Source organism: Ctenocephalides felis, unplaced genomic scaffold, assembly GCF_003426905.1.
Source record: "Ctenocephalides felis isolate EL2017-DRISC unplaced genomic scaffold, ASM342690v1 CF-g0.4_SCAFFOLD_03573, whole genome shotgun sequence".
NCBI classification, from domain to species: Eukaryota; Metazoa; Arthropoda; class Insecta; order Siphonaptera; family Pulicidae; genus Ctenocephalides; species Ctenocephalides felis.
In genome coordinates, this window is record NW_020539727.1 from 8,892,393 (window position 1) to 8,914,426 (window position 22,034).

Here is a 22,034-nt window from a genome sequence, read left to right on the forward strand (position 1 = left end):
TAATGTTTTGGGCATTTCTAAACAATTTTGCAATATTTATTTATTATCCAATGTTATGGCAAAGTCATGTTGTCACGATCCAACTTCCATACATTATGCTACTGAATCATACTGAATACTGTCAAAATGTCATGTATTTTCTGTGCATTCAGACGTTTCACAAATAAACTGCAACGTCACTCGTATGTTATGAAGCTGAGCCAGAAAGACCCTGTTATCTAACATCGTTTGTTTGACATTTGTACGGTTTCTAGGTTAGGTTTACTATCTGTTAACCTGAGATAAACGCCAGACTGCACAGCAACTACATGGCTTTTGATAATATTTAGTATGGAAAGTTCTTCATAACATAGCCTTGCCATAACATTGGGCTGTTAAGATGAATATTCCAAAAACAAATACGATTAGCTGGTTTCTGAAGATCAACAATTTAGTGGTTTTCCAATTGCAAGTATAAAAATAAATTTTTAACACTGCATAATTCATAGTTTGAATTCACCATTGTTCTTAAAATCTTTCAAAGTATCTCAAAATCAATTCTCGGAAATAATGCGTGTATAAATAAATATGATCACGTAAAACTTTGACTCTTAACATTTCGAATCATGTCGAAACAATTCTATAGAGTTCATGAATTATTGAAAAATGTATATCGATGCAAGAATAGCATTTTAAATTTCACTGACGCACCAATTTAACGGTTTGTTTTATTTTTTATTGTACGCAGACATTGTAATAATAAATAATATGAACAAGAAAAATTATGAGATACCAATTTTCATTTATTCAAAGTAATATGAAAAAGGAAAATTTTAAGCTACCTTGAGTATCATAGTTAACTAATTGATGATGATAAGGAAGAAATGATTTACTTAATATTTTTTGCAGAAATTTTGTTTTCCTATATATTACATAGAAAATTCTTCAGTACGATTCGTATGATTTGATACTTCTCCTAAACGGTTATTCGTATTTTGATAATTCTTTTTAGAGTTTGCCAAAGGAAATTATTAAGATTTTATGAATGATAAAACTATAGTAATATTGCATAAATAAATGGCAAAAATTACAAAAATCCACTTATAATTGTTTGACATTGAAAACATTTGAACTGTCATCTGCTAGAAATGTCGATTCACTTGAAATTTGAATTTAGCTGAAATTATGAGCCTAGATAAAATTAGAATATAATATGCAAAAAAAATGTAACGTGTACGTTATTATTGCCGAAATGCAGCTAGGGTGTGCCATAAATCAAAATTTGGAACTTTTGAATTGTAAACGTGGGTACAGGACAACGTCTGTTTGGGTCATCTAGTATATATATATATATATATATATATATATATATATATATATAAGTCCTTTATATATACTTCTATCAAAATTTAATATTTGTCAATTATTATTAATATTAAAAGTGCAAGGTCAATGCAATATTTTCAAATCTATCTAACGCCTAGAGGAATTCTTAGAAGAGATGTTTGAATATGTGTGAGACCTATTTGCATAGTACTAAATATATGGAATGGATTTAGAACCTTTTTTAGGGTGCAGATTCAAAGTCGTTATATTTAAAACTTTTATATCGGGGTGTATATAACTGTAGCATGAAACTGTAGTAATTTTTTTTTAGTTTCGCCCTATATAACTGAAAAATAGTGATTTCATATGAAATTTGTGAGTTATTTGACAAAAACCAAAGAAATATCCCGATTTTTTTTATTTATTGCTAAATAATAAAATTTCAAATTTAAAGTCGTTTTATTCAAAACTTCTATATCGGAATGCATATAACTGTTGGCATGGAATTGTAGTAAATTTTATCAACTTTCACCCTATCTAACTGAAAAACAGTGCTTTCATATGAAATTTGTGAGTTATTTAACAAAAGCCAAAAATTGTCCCGAATTTTCTATTTATTGCTAAATAATGAAAAACCAAATTCAAAGTCGTTTTATTCAAAACTTTTATATCGGAGTGTATATAACTGTTGGCAAGGAATTGTAGTAAATTTTATCTAGTTTCGCGCTTTCTAACTGGAAAATAGTGCATATAATCATATAAAATTTGTGAGTTATTTGACAAAATCTTTGAAGGGCTTTGATCTGCCTTAGTTCTTCAAATAATATTACAAAAATAACAATATAATATTTGTTAATAAATCGCCATCTCATCTGATAATAAAAACCAGGTATCTGGTTGGAAAAACCTTCCCAAAACTATAAAAAGTCATCTTATGGTGTCATAGAATAAATTAATATTTTATATAACTATTTTTAGTAAAACCCAAAAGTTCACAAAACTATAATAATATCTCTACCTTTTTGCACCAAACGATTTTCACAGTGAATAGTCAAAAAACAGAGGTTAATAGATTTATAATATTTTTTCACAAAATACGTTTGCAACCCCTGATATAAGAAATGCAACTCACAGATCGCGGGTTGCAGTTCATTACCATGAACGCACTAAATGATATTCAAGAGTATTAGTAATGTATTATAAAATTATATATATATATATATATATATATACACTAGATGACCCGACAGACATTGTCCTTGAATATCCTTACTATACTTTTTAATATCCTATTTGATGACCTGCCTTAGTGATTCATTTATGGCCTTATTATAAGCAGTATTGAAAACTCAGAAAAAAATAATATAGTATCTGTAAAAGAACAATATCACACATGATTTTACCACACAGCATAATTGCTTCAATAATTTAGTCTATAATTTTCATAATCTCGTACGATATATTAGTTGCTTTTTGGCAATTATAATATCTACAGAACATTTTTCTTACTAATAATTTAATAAACATTATCGTTTATGTTCAAATCTTAGGTGAATTAATTTATAAAATCTAGTTTATATGTGCACTATTCAATCAACTAACTAAATTGTTCATATCCAATGCCAAACAAATAAATTTTTGACACATGAAACAAAATTCTAAATATTTTTGAAGTAAAACTTCTTTAGGCGCGATATGGGTGTAAAAATTTTTAGGCGCGACACGGGTGTAAATCCGTACAAATGCAACGAAAATGCCAACGTGTAGTTGAACACTACGACGCCGTAAGCGCTGATGTCGCGAGTATCCACTCCCGTCATGTCATGCGTAAGTCGAGCGCTAAACCCTATATGAAAACTTGCATTAATTGAATCACGTTTTTTTTACAAAAGAAGAGGTTGCTGCATGGTTGCTGTATTATGTCCTCATGGAATAAGACTTTTCTTAGAGAATAAATGTGCCATGGAATATAATAAATTTATATTGAATCTCGTTGAAGACAAAATAATATCTACTGCCACGGATATTTATGTAGGTTGCCATGCGACAGATCAACAATCATACATTCGTCAGCAGTTTCAAAAAAATCGGTTATTGATACCGGGGCTTTGCCGTATGAAATAATTTTAGTTCTGAATAAATTTTACATAATAACAACTAATATTGATGTAAGTGATGGCTTAGCTAATGGTTGTGTGGGAAACTTAGTGTACATAGAACGTACATAGAGCTCTTTATATTTACATCAAATCAAATAATATAAAATTATAAATGCAATATACATAAAACAATGATATATATGTAAGAGATAGTGTAGATATTATGTAATTTAGTATATGGCTAATGTACCAGTTTATAAAGCCAATAAAATAATAAAAAAAAAAAAACGTGGCGATAATGATGAACTTCTACGTTTATGGTTTGAATTTCCCGGTAAGATAGGTAACAAAATTAGGAAGAAAGCTTCACATCATATTCAAACTCTTAATATCAGTAGGACAGCTGTGCCGATGCTCAGGAGATCTTATTATTATTGATGTTATATGATTATTAAAAGATGATTTTTAAAATTCAAATATGATGTTTTTTTTATTTTTATCTTAATTGCCTACTCATACAATATTAAAAGTTTTACTTCAATCGCGTGTGATCCTTACGCGCACTCTTTTTTTTTTTTAATAAGTAGAAATATTTGTTTGTATTGTTAAATAATTTAGTAAAGTAAACCAAAATGCGACATGCATAAGTTTAAAAAAATATATTTGCAATTTTGGACTTATTGCGTTATTCAACCATGAGTTTTTGTTAAATTTACCCAAATCCTTTACTTGCAAAAAATGTTTAGCCGCAAGTTAATACCTCAAGTGGTTGTTAATAATAATTTATATATATTTCAAGAATAATTTAACAATATATTATGTGTTCGGCTTATAGAAACATATGCATAACATAACAATTAAACACAAATGAGTTATGTCTACGTGGCGAGAAGTTAGTATGCAATAATGAGAACGACGGACGGCTACACAAATATTATACATATATATATTTACAGACAGAGATGTAATAGTAAAATTATTTTATATTTAAAAAAAAAATAAAAAAGCAAAAAATTGAATTGTATGAAAAAGTTTCCTCCGCGCGTAAGAAGTTTAAGAAGTTTTTTTAAGCTCTTTTCATGTGGAAATAAAAATAGTAGAGAGAAGAGATTTTGTAAACTCGTATTGTTTTAAAATTCACGACTTTTAATTTTTGATTCTCGACCAAAAAACTAATCAAATTTTTAATATTCAAGAATTAAAGTAAGATTCGAAATAGAGTTCTCCTTCTGCATCAATGACACAATTACTCCTTGGAAGTTTTACAATTTCAGCTATATAATATTTCAAGGCAATTTACAATTTTTTCAGACGATTTACAACATTTTAAGACTATCCAGAATATTTTTAGAACATTTAGAACATTTTCAGACTATCTATGATTCTATCTATTCAGATCATTTGTTATATTTTAAGCCTATCCAGAACATTTTCAGAATATTTAGAATATTTCCAGACTATCTATAACGTTTCCAGAATATCTTGAACGATTTCAGACCATAGACAACATTTTCATCGAGAACACTAACAGAATATTTTTAGAATATCCAAAATATTTTTAGAATATCTAAAAAGTTTTCAGACTAACTAAAACGTTTTCTAGCTATCTAAAACATTTTCAGACTATCCAGAACATTTTCAGAATGTTTGACTATCCCGAATATCGCCAGAATATCTAGTACATTTTCTGAATATCTAGGACAATTTCTGAATATCTAGAATAAATCTAGAACATTTTCTGAATATCTAGAACAATTTCTGAATATCTAGAATTAATCTAGAACATTTTCTGAATATCTAGAACATTTTTTGAGTATCTAGAACAATTTCTGAATATCTAGAATAAATCTAGAACATTTTCTGAATATCTATAAATGTTCAGGCTATCCAGAACATCTACAGACTATTCAAAATGTTTTCGGACTATCCAGAACATTTTCATAACAATCTATCCAGAATATTTTCAGGATATCTAGAACTTACAGAATATTTTGGACATTATTTCAGAATTACAGAATAATTCAGATTATCCAGAACATTTTTAGACTATCCAGAACTTTTGCAGAACAATTGACTACCCATAATATCTTCAGGATATCTAGAACATTCACAGAATATTTAGGATATTTTCAGAATATTTGTAATATTTTTAGATCATTCAGAATATTTTCAGAATATGTAAAAAGTTTTAGAATATCAAAAATATTTTCAGATTATCTAAAACATTTTCAGACTATTTGAAACGTTTTTAGAAGATCCAAAATATTTTCAGACCATTCAAAACATTTTCATACTATCCAGAACATTTTTAGACTATCTAACATGTTTTCAGACTCTCGAAAAATATTTTCATAACATTTGACTATCCATAATATTTTTAGACTATCCAGAACATTTTCAGACTATCCGGAAATATAATTTTCAGACTGTTTGGACAGAAGATCCAGAATTTTCGATAAGAATCAGTATATTTTCAAAGGATCTAGCTAGAATATTTTCTAAATGTCTAGAACAACTTTACATTTCTCAGGACATTCTCAGATTATCTAAGATTCTCACAGCAGACTATCCAGAATATTTTTAGAATATCTAAATATATACGAAATATCTAGAACTATATACGAAATATTCTAGAACATTTTTAGCATATCTAGAAAAAGTTTCAGCCTACCCAGAATATAATCAGAACATGTAGGGCATATTCAGAATATCTAAAACATTTTCAGACTATCTAGAACTCTTTCAAGCAATTTTGTGATATTATTTAATGATTAATTAATATTAATTAATAAGTAATTAATTCTAAAAAAACCGTTCTGTAAATATTCCACTTATTTAATAAAGTGGCATAAAACTTAAGAAAACATATTGCTTCAAGACTATATTAAATACAATCAATACTATAGGTTCTGTAAAATAGTTTAAAAATAAATCTGCAATTTATCATACAAAATTCAATTCTCTTGCATGATGCAAATAATAAGCATATAAGTTGAATTATTAAAAATAGAAAAATTTAATAATTATTTTGACAAAATCCAAATATGGTACTGCACTCACACCTATGTATAATATACAACTAAAAATTCTATGCAGTATTATGAAAATGAGTCTTCTCTATTACGAAAATAAAACATGTCTATGTGTACATAACAATATGCATTAACATATTATTATATATGTGTCACATAAACACATATATAAATACATATGTATATATATATATATATATATATATATATATATTTGCCATAATATTTGGTGTTGCCGACACAACGCAGACAAAATAAATAGACAAAATTGACACTTTCGGAGAGGCAATATAAACCATTGGAAAAATATTGTAAGCTATTGTAAAACTAGCAAAAAGTATACTAAATTTTATAATGTAGACCTTACTTTGTGCAGAAATTTGCGAAAAATATTTGGGCGTTTTAGTGCAATTTTATAAACTCTAAAACATTAGAATTTTTATTTATTTATTAGAATCTTTAATATTTTCATACTATCACCAGGAATAACACTTTCAGAATTATCAAAACATTTTTATATTATTTAGAATGTCTTCAGACTATCTAGAAGATTTTCAGAATATTTAAAAAGTTTCAGATTTGATAAGATTTTCAGACTATCAAAAACGTCATTTCACTGCGATTACAGGAGGAGATCAGAATTTTCAGCAATGTTTAAAATATTTTGGTTCGAAAATTTATTTTGAATGATATAATTAATACAAAAATTCAAGTAATTTTCATTGAACTAAAAATCTCATGACATTTTTTGATAAAAATAAAATAATTAACGGCATTATTATATACTCATTGTATATAATAATGCAGTAGATGATCTAGTTTTTTGTTGTAAGAAGTAATGATACAATTTTTTTAATAAACTCTCACTGAAAACTATTTTTTCAAACTTGTTTCCTCGATTTAGAATTAAAAAATACATAGTTTTTTATTGATATCCATTTTTCATACCTTGTGATTGTGAACAATAGAAAGTATAGATAATAATAGCTGTTTTAGAGTAATAAGCATGAAACTTCATTACTCAACTAATATTTATAATTTTAGTAAAATTTACTGTATTTCTTTTAATATTAAATTCACATAACATTCGTCCCCTTCGGCTAAACTTGTATATTTTTTTTGTTCAAAAAGTTCCCTTTTCATGTTAATGTCCAAAACAAACAATGCACTTTTTTAGTCTATGCTAGTAGGACAGGTATAACACAAATTGTGTTGAATACCTAAATAAAAAAATAGTATGTAAAATATATATGTTAATTTTAAAAAAATAAAAAACTTTGGAAAAAAAAGTATAATTAGAATATAAATGAAGCTAATTAGTTCCTGGGTAAAACGTATGGGAATTTGTGTTTCAAACACAGAAGTAGTTAAAAATACAAGAAGGATATATTTATATATAAGTAGACTAAAAAAAATTCTAAAAACTAGTGGTGTGCATGGCATCGAGCCTTAAGGCAAATTGCTGGAACTTCCCGTACCGTAATTAAAAATGTGTACACATTATTAAAATCTTTATAAAATATCTGGTAATTTGATGTACATATGTCCAATAAAATTATTTTTATTGAGACCTGCCTTCCCAAAAATTTAATCAGTTCTTCATCTTGGCAATACAAGTTGTTTAAATGTTTTTTGAATTATTAAAATCGGACGCTTCGTTCTCTTAAAAACTGAGCTACCGTTTTTGGCACTTTTTGCCCCGTATCTTCGGAACGGCTAGACCTGCCTTTGCTCAAAACTAATCAGCACGTCTCTTCATCAATACGAATCGAATGTTTATTGAATTATTCAAATCGGTTGATCGGTGTTCCCGAAATCGTCGACGATAATTTGTATCCGCACACACACGCACACATACACATACACACACACACAAATTAGAGAAAAGCATATGTTTTTTTTCTATATGAGAGCAAAAATTTTAAATTTCTTAGACTTTTCCTCAACAACCGCCTATACCAATTACAAAATTTTAAAAGCCTTTGGATAAGAATTTACGTTGCCTAGATTTATCCGTTTCTTTATATTCTATAGGCAAGTGCAAAAATATTCGTCAACGTTTTCGTCAAAAATCCTAAACCCATTTTGACTATATACCAGACCCTGCCTGACTGAGATATGAAAATATTAACTGAATCAAGGAAAAAAAAGTTCTGTTCCAAAGATATCAGTTAAGTAGATTACTTATGCAATTTTTCTTAAGATAAAATGCCACTTACACCTTACACCCTGTCTGACTGAGATATGAAAATACTATATCAATCAAGAAAAAAAAATCCTGTTTCAAATATATCAGTTTCACAAATCGACATAAGTAAGTACACTTGTGGAGAAATTTATGCAACTTTCCTCAAGATAAAATGCCACTTACACCCTGAGATACAAAAATACTATGTCAATTAAGGAAAAAAAACTGTTCCAATGATATCAGTTAGTTATGTCAGTTACCTACACATATAGAGAAATTCATGCATCTTTCCTAAAGATAAAATGCCACTTACACCTTACACCTTCTCTGACTGAAAATACTATGTCAATCAAGGAAAACAAATCCTATTCCAAAGATATCAGTTATTTGAATTACTTAACACAGATGGAGATCTTCGTGCATCATGTCTTGTGGTAAAATGCCACTTACACCTAGTTTGGTTAATAAGTAATACCGTCTCTTGACTGTATTTTCATCTTTCATCAAATGCTCGTGTATCTACTTATTTTTCCTGCTAATCCATTTCATATTTATATTTGAATTTATATCTCAAAATGCTTTTGCTGCATGAGACTCGGCTCGGGAGAACGGAGTCATCAAAAAAATAATCTTCAAGTAATCTCATATATCATAAAACAAGCACATACACAACCTGGATGAGAACAAATATCATCGTATTACTCCTATGGAGATAAGGAAATAGTTGGAGGATTAATGGAGATTTTATTCATACTTGGATAAAAGTTGATTCCTACGTCCAACATGTTCAAGGATAAAAAATAGGAAACTAATAGAGAAATTTTAAAGCTTATTGCGCAAGTATATTATTCATCTAAATTATTTTTTTCAGAAGCTTCAAATCTCAATAATTTATTTAGGGCTAGGATCAAAACGTTCATCACTAAGTCCAAAGTTATAAAATAAATTAAAATAAAAAAAAAATTAAAAATTAAAATAAAATAAAAAAAAGTTATCTGCCAGATCCGTCCTTCACCATGTTATATTATAACATGGTGAAGGACGGATCTGGCAGATAACTTTTTTTTTTACTTTAAAAAGAAAGGGTTAGCAAAGAAATTATCAGGTTTATTGCTCCAATCAAATATCTATTTAAAATACATATTTGTTTGGAAGCTTTAAATCCTAATAATTTGAAGACAAGGATCCAAAAGTAGATCCTCGTGTCCAAATTTTATATAGCCTGTTAATGGACATCTCATAATTTTGATTTTTGTTTTTGTAAAAGGAGATATTGATACAAAAGTACAAAGGGTTACTGCCCAAACAAATAACTTTTTTATTAATATTTGTTTAAAAACTTTAAATCCTAATAATTCAAAGACAAGGATCCAAAAGTAGATCCAGTGTCCAAAATTCATATAACATGTTAAAGAACATCTCAGGCAGATAATTTTAAAGTTTTGTTTTCGTAAAAAGAGATATTTATACAGAAGTACAAAGGGTTATTGCTCAAATAAATAATTTTTAATTTTAAAATAATATTTGTTTAGAAGTTTTAAACCCTAATAATTTAAAGACAAGAATCCAAAAGTAGATCCAGATAAGTAGAGGCAGATAATTTAATTTTTGTTTTTTAAAATGAGAGATTGACACAGAAATTTCTAGGTTTATATCTCAAATAAATAATTTGTTTGAAAAATATTTCTTTAAAAGCTTTAAACCCCAAAGACAAGGATCCAAAAGTAGATCAACAAATTCATATACCATGTAGGTCCAAAATTCATATTCCATGTTAAAGGACATCTCAGGCAGTTAATTTAATTTTTGCTTTTGTAAAAGAAGACAATGGTAGAGAAATGTCTAGGTTTATTGTCCAACTAAATTATTTATTTAAAATACATATTTGTTTGGAAGCTTTTTTAAACCCTAATAATTCAAAGGCAAAGATCCAAAAGTAGACCCACGTGTCCAAACTTTATACAACGTGTAAATGGACATTTCATAATTTTTGATTTTTGTTTTTGTAAAAGAAGAGACCGATACAGAAATTTCTTCGTTTTTTGCCCAAATAAATTATTTATTTAAAATAATATTTATTTAGAAACTTTAAACCCCAAAGACAAAGATCCAAAAGTAGAACCACTTGTCCAAAATTCATATATCATGTTAAAGGACATCTTAGGCAGATAATTTAATTTTTGTTTTTGTAAAAGAAAATATTGATACAAAAATTTCTTGGTTTATTGTCCAAATAGATAATTTATTTAAAATAATATTTGTTTAGGCCCTAATAATTTAAAGGCAAGAGTCCAAAAGTCATAGAAAGTTCTAGTTTGTAAAGATGAATGCAACATTCCTTAAGTGCAAAAGCCATATATTTCATGTTAATTGTTTTCTAATTCATTTCTATTTGTAAAATTAATTTAGTTTTTTCTTTGTACTAACTCTTAATAATGTCAAATTAATACATGTTTATATAAAAACAAATCTAGATAAATCGATGTCTTTTATTTAGATATCAATCATCTATTTATTTATTAAATGAGTAAAGGGTATTCTCGCTCTCCTTCTATATAGAATAAATATAATATTCAAGTTACTTTAAAATATATGTATATATATATATATATATATATATATATATACATATGGATAAGAAAAATAACGTTTAATGTGAAAAATTTTACAAGTACTATTCTGATACTTAAGAGCTTAAAGATAAAATTATGGAGTATGTGAAATATCACACACTCTCAAGAACTTTAAAATAAAATTATGTAATAATATTATTATGTATTAATATTATTGTAAAATTTAATTAATTACATAATTAAATGCTATTCATTAATCGCTGATTCAAATGAAAATCAGCTAAAATCTAGATAGATATTTTTTATCATAGATTTAACATTATATTTTACCAAACTTGCAATCTTCATAAAGAATTTTAATATTTTTATACATAATATTGCAAAATTTTAGTAATTTCATAATTAAATTTCTAATTATATCCATCGTCAATTTTGAAACATCTATTTACTTTTTTCTTGTTTGAACAAAATTATTTAAAAACAAAATTTTTATAGGAAACTGTTAAAATAATCTGCTCTTGTCTTTCTGTAAGAACTTATAGGCCAAAATTAGTTTAAAAAATTATAAATTGCCATCAATTATCGCTGCATTAGTACAAAGAATTTTGTTTCTTAATAAGTACGCAATTTTATTTTTATTGTACGTTCCAATATTAATTTGCAAGTCAGTATAAATTTATATAATTGCAATTACGATTGCATATTTTGTTTACAAATTCCACAAATGCAATTCATCAATTGTTTACTAATAAAAAATAAACTAAAAAATTACTAAGCATTCCAATGTGTTTAAAAAAATTATAATATGCACTAAACAAAAAAAACTAAATAATTATTAAGTAAATAGTAATAAATATTTTAAATATATTCATTAAATATATTGCCAAACTTAATGATGTTAAAAAAATAAGTTCAAATATTGCATAAAATTTTGTTCGGTTTGGAAATAAAGAAAATAGAAGTTTTTTCTAAACATTTCTTAGAATTTTTTCATGGTGGTATCTAAACAAATTATTTCAAGCAAAAAAATGTTTTAGGGCGACTCAGTACAATATATTGCCTAGATAAAATAAAAAATAAAATACTAAATCAATAAAAATAAATAAATAAAATAAAAAAAATAGACTACAAATATTGAAATCAAGGACAAAAAATTACAGTTTTACTCACAATGATCTGTACTATATTTTTTATAACAAAAATATTATTAAATAATTATTTGTTACTCAAAAAGATATTTTTTGTGTTTTCTATAGTAGTGCAGTTGTTCGGACTAATTTACCATTGATTACAAATGATATTTAAATTTTAAAAATGAACTGAAAATTTAATTTAGAATAAATATTTTTATGTAATTTTGATTGCTGTTTATTAATTAATAAAAAAAGAATAAATATACGTTTGAAAAATTTATAAAAATATTTTGAATTTTTGTAGAATGTTATTAATGCATTATTACATTAATAAACATTAACGATTATTAATATTTATAAATGCATTGATGATGCGTTAATAATATTTTACAATAATTTGAGATATTTGAATCTTGAAAAAAAAAATTAATTTAATAAACAAAAATTTGATTATGAATTAAATTACTACTATTACATAAAAATGCAGCCAAAACCAAGAACATTGCGGTGACCCAAGAGTGCATTTTTTTAAATAAAATTGTCTGACTCTATTTTGCGTCGCTAAATTAACATTATTAATATTTTTCTGAATTATTAAATATTGTTGGTTGAATTATTACAATACATTTCTGTAAAACATTACTTTTAAATAGTGTGACGTAAAAATGTGAAACACAAAACCGACACGAAACCTACACGATGTGACATTGTTGCAAATTCGAAATTTAATGCTGTAACAGATTTTTATAAGAAAAAAATTAACTAAAATGATGTAAAATAGTCGAAAATAATATTTGACTTAGTATTTAATAATATTTATTATGGCTTGTTTATAATAAATATTCTTATGATGTACAATGCAAAGTTACTGATTTTTCGTCGTAAGAAGCACAAATTCATATAAAGCAGCAGTAACGTTTTCAAATAATATTTTAAAAATATTATCAATATTATAAATAAATGCATATTAAATTACATTCATAAAATATCACGCATTCAGCTATAATATAAAGCAAAATTGAATTAATTTTTCCAGACAAATATTATATTGCAGATAAAAAAACATCATGAGATATGATACATTTAATTAATAAATAAAATCGAATCTAGTTAAAAAATATATTTAGTAATGAATAATATAATGAAACTGCCTTATATTATAAATTACTTCAGTACCTGTTATTTTAAAATTCAAATATAGTAATTTAGCAATACAATTAATTTTGAAATATAAACAAAAACTTCATGTAATATTTACATTTAGCAATTATATAAAACCAAATAGAAAATAAAAAAATAACTTGACTTTTAGGCATATTACTGTCTTTAAAAAAATATGTTGAGTATAAACAAGTACCTTATTGAACTTTTGGTTTATATATAAAAGCAAATAAAAAATTATAATACAATTGTTTATAAAGAAATTATAAAAAAAATTAAATAAACTTTCCCGATTATAATAGTAATTCTGTTTCTTTCTGAATGCAAAAATAATTTTAACAAAATAAAATAAAGGTTTTGCTCAAATATAATTTACTAAAAAAATGTAGTAGATCTTGAACAATTTTATGTACGCAAGTTGTATTAGAAAATGAAATATCTTATAATCAAATAAGCAAGTAATTAATTAATTAATAAAGAAATATAAAAATATATTACATAGACACCGGCAATTATGTTTAAAATAAGATTAAAATACATGACTGAGTATTTTGATAAAGTAGAATTAGGAGGGATTAAATCATTCGCGACACGTGGTCAATTTTCTGGTGCACAATTAAATTACTTATTAATATATATAAAAATGTAAAATTAAAATGGTTTATTATTATTAAAATATATATTAATATTTTTAAAATAATATTTGGAATATCATTATTTATACAAAACGCAAAAAATATTGTTCCATGCTTTCCATAGTTAAAAAAAATATCACAAAAAGGTTGAAAACAAAATTTGACTTAATTTGTGACGAAAAATATCAGTAACACTAATATCATAACAATATTAAGTTAAAAAAAGTACTTCTTCTAAGATATAAATCCTGTTTTTAAAAAAAATATCTTAGAAATATAATTAAAAAAATGCTGCAATACCACACATTTAGTTAATATATAAAAGCATTCACAAATGTTAAGAAACTTTATTAAAAATTAGTAGATATTTGTAGCAAATACCTCAAGAATAGTTAATTAGTTATAATTCGATTGGACAACCACTGTGTTGTCATCCATTCAAAAAAACATATAATAAAGTCATAACAAGCTATTTAAAAAAAATAAAAAATAAAAAAATATAGATATTAACATACTATTTGCAATAAATAATTAACATATTTGCAAAAATGATATTTTCGCAATGCAATTAATGTTTGCCCAAGTATTGGCTATTAATTTGTATGGTAGAATAAAATTTAACTTAAAAAAAACATCATCAACAATTGTGAGATATATATATATATATATATATATATATATATATATATATAAATATATATATATTTAAAAATTTGAGTAAAATACATAAGATATTAGGCGGGATAAAATTCTTTGGACACGTGGTCAATTTTCTGGAGCACAATTAAATTAATTCAAAATACACAAAAAAATGAAAAAAACCCTTTGTTCAATATTTAACCAATGAATGGCATAAGTTTTAAAATAATATCTAAAAAAACTACTTGAACAAAACTCCAAAACATTTCGAAATATTGTGCAAGTAATGGTATTCACAGTTTTTATTTTCAAAAAATGTGCAATATTTTTTATTAAATACTATCAGTGGTTGATATACGTTTATAAAATTATTATAAGAGTCTATTACAATTTATAATATTTTTAAAAAAATACTCACATTTCAAAAGTGGTTCACCAAAACAGGAAACACTACGTGGACAAACCGTCCACACATCTGTTACTGAACTAAAATCAAAAATTCGCGAAAAAAAATAAAAAAACAAATGCAACGCGTACAAAAAAAAACTAACACAAAATTTATTATTATCACTATTGTAGGATTAATATAGTTTTTTTTAAAAAAAAAAAAATAGTATATTTAATTACGTATATGTTTCCAGTCGTAAAGTCGGCGTTAGACTGTGCTCGATTTTTCAGGCGTTTTGCATTGTGTGACTTTGGAACGCAGGTGGCGACGCGGTGCGGAAATTCGATGAAATTGTAGGGGACTCACCTGAACGTGCAATATGGAAAGGTAAAAAATAGTTAATGTAAGAACCAGGTGTGTGTAGCATTTTGCCCTAAGGCATATTGCTGGAACTTCTCGTACCAAAAATGAAATTTAATAAAAAAGACACGAAATTTTTTAATACTGAGACTTTTTGAAAAACATGTTTTTTTATATCTTGAAAGATTTGAAATTTTTTTTTTCAATGAACCGTGTTCCCGAAATCGTCGACGAAAATTTGTATCCAAACACACAGACACAACGATTATTTCTAAGGTATGCCAAAATGTTCAGGAACCTTTGAAACGTAAAAATATACAAAGATTTTCATTTTCGATTTTTTTGTGATTACTATAACTTACTCAACGGGAAGATAATACCAGGTGTGAGTGGCACTTTGCCTTGAGGCAAGTTGCACTTAACGAAATACGTATTTCTGATTATAACTCTGGCAAGTTCTACGTATTTACCGATGCGTGTGAATAATAGATTTAATCCATAAGAATTGAGATTTAGCTATTTAGATAGAACTTTCTACTTGTTTATTTCAAAAATAAAGTTTTTGCATTTTTTAAAAACTAATCAAAGCGATTTCCCATTCCTTTGAAACTAAATGAATATCTTTAGGAGCGTCCATTAATAAGGTGACCATTTAATAACAATAACAAATGCTTAAGGATACACTAAAACTCAGATTTTTTATATGAATCTTTTTTTTTAATCAGTATTGCGGACTTTTAGCAAGAACTTATATGTAATATTTTTCATCTATGTTTCGTAACTGTTTTTCTCGCTTTTGAGCCTTGGTATAACATTCTATTCAATTTCATTTTTCATTTAATTTGAAAAAAATAGCACTTGTTTGTTTATTTTTACAATTTTTGTTAGTTTTTTTCCCGTAGGGTAAGTTATAGTAATCGCAAAAAATCGAAAATAAAAATGTTTATATATCTTTACGTTTTAAAGGTTTCTGAATGTTTTGGTATAACTTAGAAAAAATAGATGTGTTTGTGTGTATGTGTGTATGCGTGTGTGTGCGGATACAAAGTTTCGTCGACGATTTCGGGAACACCGATCAACCTATTTAAATAATCCGAAAAACATTCGATTCATATTGATAAGGAGACATGTCGATTAGTTTTTAGCGAAGGCAGGTCTAGCCGTTTTGAAGATGCGGGGCAAAAAGTGCCAAAAACGGTAACTCAATTTTAAAGAGAACGGAGCGTCCGATTTTAATAACATTTTACTTGTATTGACAAGGTGAAGAACTGATTAAGTTTTTGGGAAGGCAAGTCCAGCGGTTATGGACTCTCAATAAAAATAAGTTAAAAAAATGTCATTTGGCGGTCAAAAATATTTATTGGACATATGTACATCAAATTATCAGATATTTTATATAGATTTTAATAATGTGTACACATTTTGTGTATTTTTTTTTGGGTTCCGTGACAAAATTTTTAATTACGGTACGGGAAGTTCCAGTAATTTGCCTTAAGGCACGATGCTATGCACCCCACTAGTTTACATTTTATATATGTTGGAAATGTAATGTAAAACTACCTTAACTATATTAGTAGGAGTGACAATTGGATTGGAATACAATGATGTGGAAGTAATTAAGACCAAAATTAGTATTAAAAATTAAAATTTGCATCCAAGAATTAGATCACCATATCAATTAAATAATTACAAGAATAATATAAAAATTATTTTTGGGTGAAGTATCATTGTCTCTCCAACAAATAGCGAAATAATTTGAGGAAGTAGTTGAAACCAAAATTATGTATTAAAAGTACAAATTTGCATTCAAGAATCAGATCATTCATATCTATTATAGAATTTCTTAGATAAAAAATATATTCAAATTATTTTATAAACACCACTGTCTGTCCAACAAATAGCAAAAGACGCCAATGTGAGGCAGAATATCCCCTAGCCAGTACAAATATTTGTGTTTGCTTTAAAAATATATGATACGACTAATACATAACATATAACGAAGGAAGACTTGCAGCTTTTTGAAGGTGCAACGGTTTTTATTTTGTTTGGACGATGAAAAATATTCTAAACCCTCATTTTTACACTTATATGAAAATGAATTTTCAGTAAAGATTCAATAATTGAACCTTTTTAATTAGTAAATGTATCAGTACACATTTAATAATTATAACTAGGTAAACTGTAAAATTTTCTATTGATTTTCATTTCGAACAGAGAAGAGTTGAATTCTTGGCAAAAATAAAAATATTGACCTAATAATGTTTAGGAATGAGTATAAAAATGATATTTCATGTTGTAAGAGGGGCCTATTATCAGATACGGTTATATTATTTATGAATTGCAATATGTCTATTACATAAAAACATTTGCTTATATTTTTTAGTTAATAGTTGCCCTTGATAATTGTGAAATATATTATTAAGTGTTTAACTTAATTAATAATTTTGGCTTAATACATTTTTAACGAGAGAGCTATTTTCACTTGAAAATATATTCTTAATCTTGATCTATATTTCCAAATTACTACTGCTTGATATCAGGTTGTCCGACGCGGGAGATAATTGTAAGCTTGAACTCTCATTTGGATACGAATTATAACATTAAATATGATAATACAATTTGAATATAATATATATCTTATATAAAAAAAATTTCTGTAATGGGGTATGAAAGGTTAATCCTCCTAAACGATTATTCGGATTTTCATAAATCCTCGTGAAAATATTTAAGGAAATTTTCTAGGATATTTTGATTTATAGAAGACTATAGTTAGATTATAGAAATACATGTAAAAAAAAACAAAAAACAGCTTATCATTGTTTGACTTTGAAAATATTTGAGGCATTGTTTGATATTAAAAACAAATGAAGACTGCCATTTGCCAAACATTTCCATTCACTTATAAGCTAAGACAATATTAAAATATAATATATTTATGATTATGAATGAGAAAAATGTAGTGTGATCTTGATGAATTCTAGAAACTACCATAACTTTAGTACAAACGATTCAAAACTCATGATTTCATGAAAAAAAAACTCTGTTTAAAAAAAACAACCAATTTCTCATTATTATATCTCTGAAAGAATAAAAGATACGTATAAAGGTGTATAGATGATAATTCAATATCATTTTCTGACTAATTATTGCTTTTTATTATTTTTCTGTTACACAAATATTGATAGAGTTATGATAGAAATGTGTGATAAATTTGGAAAATCAATGTTTTAGCCGTGAATAAACAAAAAATCATTAATTTATACATTCACATCTACAAGTATAACTAAAAATATTGAATAACCTTTGGAATTAAAATAAATTGAGCTCTTGGAAATAAATTTGTTCTATAAATTGCAGTGTATAATTTTTAAAGGTATAATGAAAGTGTTAACTGTGGGAATTGAGAAACAGTATATGAGATCACTCATATACTGGTGTTAACAGTAATTCAAAAAACAATAATTATTATTTTTAACTGGATGATATATATTAGTATAGGATATTTAAAAAACGTAGATGTGGGTACAGGACAACGTCTGTCGAGTCATCTAGTATATATATATATATATATATATATATATATATATATATATCATTTCTATCATCTAAAGATTTTTTTAATCATTAAGTAAACATTCGATTTAAATCGAATTTATGTATACAGATAAAATTATTTAAAGAATTTTATCTATCTCACCAGACTAGCACACCTTAATATTGATACTCTATGTCGTTGGTCTTAGGGCCTATATCACTTTCTTTATATTTATATTATATTTTCATATATTTTTTGGTATTCGTTTAAATTAATATTTGTTCTTGAAGAATTGTCGTTAAAAGTAAAATAGGTACAGCTCATTATTGTCTTTGGAGCCGCTATATTTGCTTTAGAGAGGATATCCTATTCTGAATGAATGTGGGTTTTGTATTTTTCGAATGTTCTAATTAACGTCTTTGGGATTGGGAATTTTAAAAATTAATTAACTTTTGGAAGGAAAAGTGTAGGTTTTCGTCAGAGAAACCGATTTGCTAATTTTATGTCTCTCGACCAGATTTGGAGAAAAACTGTATTTTATTGATCCTGATATTTGTTGTTGCACAACTATAAAAGTCTTCATTCAATAGTTCAGTTCTGAATAAATCCTGACGTCGTAGGTATCGATATAAAATTCAAAATCTATCCTCATGTATCTATTACATTTCACCGTTTGATGGATGATAACATTCAAATAGAGTCATATACATATTATGTATATAAAATTATTATAACGACTTGGACATTAAATCCTGCATAGTCTATTTCTGTACAGGAAACGGGGTCAGGCTGCGGTTAATGCAGGTATAGAGATACGCATAAGTTCCTTGACAAATAGTGTCATGAAGAAGACATAATGTAATATGTACAATATAAAGAACAAACCAGAGAACACTGAATTAACTTGAGCGTATCATATACGTTGAAATAGAGTGGTTTGATGGTTAAGGACGTGGTTTAGCGCAAACTAGTCCTGAATTCCATTCCAACCAGCAGTATGATGTCAAATTTCTACTTCAGGTTAGAGATCTCAAATATAATCTCAAGTGAAAATTGCCCCACGTGGGCATTGCTGCAACACATACACACCAACACTATTAGTTAGACATATTAGTTAGTAATATTTGAATAAAACAGCAATTAGTGCGAGTCAGTTACACAGATGGCATTGTGACAGCGCATGTGTATGAATGTGTATGAAGTTGGTTATTGTTAGGTTAATGGCGGATTTCATGTATAATCCACTTTACTTTTATCTACACTATAGGGCAACCCATCGGCCAACCACACTGTGGCAATATTTTGAATGTTTTTAGCTTTACTTCTTACATTAAGCCTTACCGCTTATATTATAGATTCTATAGTAATTCATATAAATATACTGAATATTTTGTTATAAAAGATTCGAAATATGTATAGGTTGAAAGTTATTACTTATTTATAGTATATTACAAAAATGAAATAAAAACAGCAACTTGCACGTATTGTAATACGTCTTGTATAATCAGTGTAAGATTATTAAAGAAAATGTTTTTGATGAATTGAATTGATTCATGAAGCGTTAACGCTTAATGTTAGTCTTAATAAAATATTCAATATATTGTCAGTGTGGTTGCCTGCTGGGTTGCCCTCTCGAGAAAAATACTAATTTAAGATGTACGATAGCAAACACAATCACGTAGCTCTGATCGCTATTAACATGAATATTTTGAGCAAAATTTGGCTGATTTGTAAAAAAATATGTAAATATAATAATGAAAGTATTATTCAAAATTTCCTTTGTTCATTCCTAAAATCAGACGATATCGCTATCATATAGTCAATTTTATAACGAATGTTTTTTTTGTAGTTAGATTTTTTGATGTTGAGCACTGTTCTTTAGTTTATGTTTTAGTATAGGGCAGATCACGGCTAAAAGTACGGGATATTTTGAACAGTACCATTTTAAAGTAGAAGGCTAAAAATGTGTAACCACGGAATAGCAGTCATCGTCTTAAATCGGGTGACATCGCTATCATATAGTCAATTTTATGATGTCACATGGGCATTGCTGTATGTATAAGCCAATATATGATGTATTGATGTTTTTGAGTTAAATTCAACAGCTTTTTTATATAATTTCTATAAAAGCTTAGGTGTAAACAATAAGAAATTAGGAAATAAAATAGTAAAATAAGCTAAAAAAACAATTGGGCAAAATATAAATGAAATTAATAGATATTCCAATTCTGATGATGAATTTTCCTGGCAAAGTTCCATACTAAAGTTGTATAAAGTGTGATCTCTCTAAAAAATATGCCCATAAAATATATATTTCAAACTAAAGTTGTATTTACTTTATTTATAATAATTGTATTTCAAATTTTTGTTTACATTTAAAAATATATATTTTAACGCTATAATTTTAAATTTTGTTGTTTAACCTAATAATCAAACGTTGATTAAATAATGGAGCTAGTAGCTCAATAAAACTTTTTTAAAATTAAAAATTAAATTGTAAGTTTTTTGCTCCCTAGCTGTCCCTTCCTATCCCGCCTACTGGATAATTTTTTTGGAAAAAAACAAGAAAACATAATTCTGCAATAGTTATTTAGCTGAGAATATTACTGAACATGGTTCCATATATGTTTTTTTATATGTGTTATTTGTTGTTATGCAGTTGGCTTGGTATAATTAGTAAAACTTTAATTGGACCTTCATGCCCCGCCTTACCCTATACAAAATTTCGTTGAATATGTGAAAATAGTTGTATGAACATTGGGACATGTCGATTTAGAGGTCACTTAGGCACCTATGACTTTCGGATTCTAGAGATCAAAATAAGATACTTTGCTCAAGAAACCATACCGCTAAATTGATTTCTGATGTCCCGTGCATTGACCCAAAAAGGGTTAAAAATTTTGAAAAACCTCTCAAAGGGGTGAACGACGTGCATGGGTGTATCGGCCTACCAAAGTTAGTGGGGGTCGGTCATACATTTGGACGC

At 26.6% G+C, this 22,034-nt stretch overlaps 1 protein-coding gene across 2 annotated transcripts in view; it reads right to left on the reverse strand.

The window, feature by feature from the left end:
* The window catches only part of LOC113389193 (thyroid receptor-interacting protein 11-like), a 75,457-nt gene that overhangs the window by 36,807 nt on the left and 16,616 nt on the right, over positions 1-22,034 (reverse strand). The window contains exon 1 of one of the 2 annotated variants that reach the window (XM_026626252.1): positions 15,184-15,296. The exons of the other annotated variant lie outside the window; for it this stretch is intronic. The gene's annotated coding sequence lies outside the window, so the exon portion shown is untranslated. Of the gene's footprint in view, positions 1-15,183; positions 15,297-22,034 lie in introns of those variants that run through there. 2 annotated transcript variants of the gene reach the window in all.